Raw genomic sequence first — 5,839 nt, 5'->3', positions numbered from 1 at the left:
TTCGGGAGGATCCCACACGCCGCGGAGCGGCTGGGCCCGTGAGCCATGGCCGCTGAGCCTGCGCGTCCGGAGCCTGTGCTCCGCAAATGGGAGAGGCCACAACAGTGAGAGGCCCGCATAACGCAAGAAAAAAAAAAAAAAAAAAAAAAAAATGGTATGGTACTGGCACAAAAACACAGACACATAGATCAATGGAACAGAATAGAGAGCCCAGAAATAAACCCACCAGCATATGGTCAATTAATCTATGACAAAGGAGGCACGAATATGCAACAGGGAAAAGACAGTCTCTTCAATAAGTAATGTTGGGAAAACTGGAGAGCTAAAAACAAAAGAATAAACCTAGAACATTTTCTCACACCATATACAAAAATAAACTAAAAATGGATTAAAGACCTAAATGTAAGACCTGAAGCCATAAAAATACTAGAAGAAAATATAAGCAGTACACTCTTTGACACTGGTCTTGGCAATATTTTTTTGAATATGTCTCCTCAGGCATAGGAAACAAAAGCAAAAATAGACAGGTAGACCTAATCAAATATAAAAGCTTTTACACATCAAGAGAAGCCATCCACAAAACAAAAAGGAAACCAACTGAATGGGAGAAGATACTTGCAAATGGTATGTCTGATAAGGGTTAATATCCAAAATGTATAAAGAACTCATACAATTCCATATCAAACAAACAAACAAACAACCAGTTTAAAAAAAAAAATTGGGCAGAGGACCTGAATAGCCATTTTTCCAAAGAAGACATCCAGATGGCCAGTGCCACATGAAAAGATGCTCAAAATCACTAATCATCAGAGAAATGCAAATCAAAAGCACGAGACATCACCTCACACCTGTCAGAATGGCTGTTGTCAAAAAGACAAGAATTAACAAGTGTTAAAAGGGGACACTTGTGCACTGTTGGTGGAAATGTTAATTGGTGCAACCTCTAGGGAAAATGGTATAGTTTCTTCAGAAAATTAAAAATAGAACTACTATTAGATTCAGCAATTCCACTACTGGGTATTTATCTGAAGAAAACAAAAACAGTAATTTGAAAAGATATATGCACCCCAATGTTCATAACAGCATTATTTACAATAGCCAAGATATGGAAGCAACCAAAGTGTCTACCAACAGATGAAGATGTGGTATATGTGTGGAATATCACTCAGCAATAAAAAAGAATGAAATTCTGCCATTTGCAGCAATATGAATGGACTTAGAGGGTATAATGCTTTGTGAAATGTCAGACAGATAAAGACAAATACTGTACGTTTTCACTTATAAGTGAAATCTAAAAAATAAAACAGATGAGCAATTATAACACAACAGAAACAGACTCATAGATACAGAGAACAAACTGGTTACCAGAGGGGAGGGGAAAAATAGGGGAAGGGGATTAAGAGGTACAAACTACTAGATATAAAATAAAGAAGTTACAAGGATGTAATGTGCAGCACAGGGAACAGGGTCAATATTTTTTAATAACTTTGTATGAAGTATAATCTATAAAAATATTGAATTACTATGTTGTACACATGAAACTAATATAATAGTGTAAGTCAACTACACTTTAATTTTAGAAAACGAAAAAAATAATAGAGTTATTGGTGGGGTTTATTTTATATCTATATTAGAGTTAAGATTTTACCCTCTTTTAAAATGTATCCTTTAACACAAATACATAAGATGGGGGTACTAGTAACCCAATGGAGACGTATCCCAAAACACTCTAGCTCCTGCGAGAGTAGCATGGACATATATACACTACCAAATGTAAAATAGATAGCTAGTGGGAAGCAGCCGCGTAGCCCAGTGACATCAGCTCGGTGCTTTGTGACCACCTAGAGGGGTGGGATAGGGAGGGTGGGAGGGAGGGAGATGCAAGAGGGAAGAGATATGGGGACATATGTATATGTATAACTGATTGACTCTGTTATACAGCAGAAACTAGCACAACATTGTAAAGCAATTATACTCCAATAAAGATGTTAAAAAAAAGAAAGAAAGAAAGAAATGATTCCAGGCTCAATTCTGTGACTCCACCAAATGAATGTTCACAGAGAAAGTAAGATCATGTCAGTCTCTGGATACAAACCATATTTTTCTTTGTGTTATTAAAATGATTTTGGTTTATGGAGATGGATTAAAGGATCTCATCTTTCCTATTATTTAGTGCCGGGCCCTTTATTTTGCTAAATAAATTTGACATAATGTAAAATAAACTGAAATAAAGCAGAGATTTCTATTGCCAGCAATACAGAGGACAGGAACCCTGAGTGGTTCTCTTGCTACAAATTCTATAGTAAAAGAAAATTGGTAATGTGAGACTGACAGATTGTAAAGGTATCTCTAAGAGGAAAATAAAACAGAACAAAACACCTTAGGCTGGAAACTGGCTTTTGGCTCTGAAGCACTGGTGAAGCCTGGGACGCACAAGGAGGTGACAGCTGTCCCAGAATAACAGTTCCCTGGCTGAATTAAACACAAATTCTCTCTAGAAAAAAGAATTCTCAGCTTAGGCCTCCAGTTAAGATCAACCAAATGCACAAGTGAAAAAACTTCAGGCAGGAGACTTGGCAGAAAACATATACAACACCAAGAGATTTAAATGTTCATGGAGTTTAGATATTGTAATTATAAGGCAGAGTACATAAAGTAATTGTACACAAGGTTTAAATAAATTAAGGAGAATTGTTGAACTGGAAAACAGATTTTAAGAAACTATTCAAAACGTAGCACACAGAGACAGAGAGGGAAAACATTAAGAGCTTTAGAATGAGAAGTTTGAACATATATCATATTAGAGTCCCAGAAGCAGAGAATAGAGAGAACGGAGGAGAGGTTGCACGGAAAAGATACGGAAAAAGAAATATTCCAGAGAAGATGGAAGAAAGAATCTACACTGAGAAAAACCACAAGGAATCCCAAGCAGTCAAAATAAAATTTATGTAAGTATTGATTTTAAAAACAACATCTAGACACTTTATATTGCAAAACCTCAGAGACTGATGATAATAATAATAATAATTAATAATAATAGTAGCTGCAGCCAGAGAGAAAAGGTAGTTCATCTACAAAGGAACAACAATTAAACTGGCAGCAGGCTTCTCATCAGCAATAGTGGAAGCCAAAAGCCAGTGGAATTGTATCTTCAAAGTGCTGGGGACGAGATGGAGAAGTCCAACCAGAATATCTCATCCAGAATATCTCTTATACAAGAAAGCCTGAGGGAAAATTAAAGACACCAGCAATGCATGAGGATTCCAATTTCTCCACGCCAATACTCGTTTTCCATTTGTTCGATAATGGACAACCTAGTAGGTGTCACGTAGAGTTTTACAAAAGGCAATTTCTGTCTTCTTTTACATTTATTTACCCTAGGAAAGAATAATCAAATTTCTTACTTATTCCATTAAGGTTTAGAAAGAAAGAAGAACTGTGGTTTTCTCAGGGTACATGCCCAGTAATGGGATTGCTGGGTCATAGGGTAGTTCTAGCTTTAGTTTTTTAAGGAACCTCCATACTGTTCTCCATAGGGGGTGGGAGGGCAAAGCTGGGACGAAGTGAGAGTAACCTTGACATATATACACTACAGAATGTAAAATAATTGGCTGGTGGGAAGCAGCAGCATAGCACAGGGAGATCAGCTTGGTGCTTTGCTAGGACCTAGAGGGGTGGGGTAGGGAGGGTGGGAGGGAGGCTCAAGAGGGAGGGGATATGGGGACACGTGTATGCATATAGCTGATTCGCTTTGTTGTGCAACAGAAACTAACACAGTATTGTGAAGCAATTATACTCCAATAAAGATCTAATACAAAGAAATAATGAAAGAACAGTCACTTTTCTTTTTCCTTTCTAGTTTTACTTTTTCTTACCTTAAAGAAAGTAAATACTTTATCTGTGTATGTTTATGTGTATACACACCCCCCTACACACACACACTCACACTCACACCCCTTGCTATGGATGAATGGCTGTGGTTTTCCAAAATTCATATGTTGAGGTCCTAGTCCACAATGTGATGGTATTTGGAGGTGGGGACCTTGGCAGGTAATTAGATTTAGGTGAGGTCATGAGCATGGATCTCCCATGATGGCATTAGTGCCCTTACAAGAAGAGAAAGAAACCAGAGCCCCCTCTCTTTCCACCTTCACACAGGGAGGAAAGACATGTGAGCACAGAGAGAGGTGGCTGTCTACAAGCCCAAAGAGAGCTCTCACCAAACACCAAATCTGTGGCACCTTTATCTTGGACTATGCAGCCTCCAGTACTGTGAGAAATAAATGTTTGTTGTTTAAGCCACCCCGTCTATAGTATTTTGTTATTGCAGCCAGAACTGAGATATACAAATGAACTAGTTTTTGTAAAAAACTACAGCCACCATTGACTCCTATCCAATCTTATTCCCCTTCCAGAAAATAATCCTATTATCACTTTTCTGTATACCCTTCTTGGACTTTTTCTATGTATTTTCATATGCTTACATAGTGACCTTGGGGCGTGTTACTTAACCTCTGGGCCACAGTTTCCTCATCTGTAGTGTAGATAATAATACTATACATCTTATGGAACTATTCTTAGTTTTAAATGAGATAGTATATACAAAGCCATTAGTACAGCGATTGGCACATGGGAAGTTTTCAAACATTCTTATATCTCTATCTCCATATACAGTTTGGTTTTATGTATTTTTATTTGCACAAAGAGAATCATACTTCATGTATCTTTATGAAACTTTCTCATTTAGCAAGATAGCTAAGACATCTTCTGTGTCTAAATATACGATTCTACCTCCTTCATTATAACTATTGTGTAATATTTCATGGAATGAATACATCACAGATAAATTCACCATTGCTGTGTGTTAAGGTTGCTATCAATTAGTCAGGGTGAGAGATAATACTTCAATGAACCCTATTGTGTAAACATGTGGATTCTTCTCCAGGATAGATACCTACAAGAAAAATTCCTATATGGCAGGCTATGGTCAATACTAATTTTAGTAGATATTGCAGTGTCTTTTTAAAAAAATGAATTTAATTTGTATAGGAACAAAATGTATCTTTCCCAATTATATGAACTTGAGTCTTTCCACTTTTACTTTGGTCAGATCTAAGGACTGAGCTTGTAAAACTTAACGTGAAACATGCAAACCTAACTGGTGACAGTGTGTATGGCCCATTTGTCACTGAGACTCTCACCCACACCACTGCATTTACAACAGTTACGTGGGGTCACATTCCTTCCTCTTTGGAGCCATAGGTGTTGGCCCCTCCAAGATTCTCTGTCTCAGAAAGAGGGCACAGTTCCCTATAGAATATAAAATTGGAGATCATGTGGGTTGTTGAGAGGATTCCTACAAATTCCCAGGTGTAGAGAACATAGTCATAGTAATCAGTGTTGTTATTATAAGAAAACAGAACAAAATCTGCTGGGAGCACTTGAGCTGCCCTTTTGTCCCCTTCTTCTACCCACTCTGCACTTCAGCAACTAATAACGTTCTTAACAGAACTGGGGACAGAAATGAACACAAGCCATCCTTTCCTGCATGCCTTTCACACATGAGCTTGCACCAAGCCAGCGCAGTGAGAACGTCCCTCGAACACCAACATCTATGTACAAACTCTCCAGCCTCTGCTGAGAACTCATTCTTATTTTCAGTAGTTCTCAATGGAAGGAAGCCATTCCTCTTCTAGAAGAAAATTCAATTGCTATGACCAAAGAGACAAAAACCATGACGCGTTATTCCCTAAGTAAAAGCCCTCGGAATCTGTAAAGATACTTATTTTATTGCCAATCAGGTTTTCCGTCTCTAATGTTGTCATCTTTTCATGTTTTA

Source organism: Lipotes vexillifer, unplaced genomic scaffold, assembly GCF_000442215.2.
Source record: "Lipotes vexillifer unplaced genomic scaffold, Lipotes_vexillifer_v1.1 scaffold589, whole genome shotgun sequence".
Taxonomy (NCBI): Eukaryota; Metazoa; Chordata; class Mammalia; order Artiodactyla; family Lipotidae; genus Lipotes; species Lipotes vexillifer.
This window is presented reverse-complemented; position numbering follows the sequence as displayed.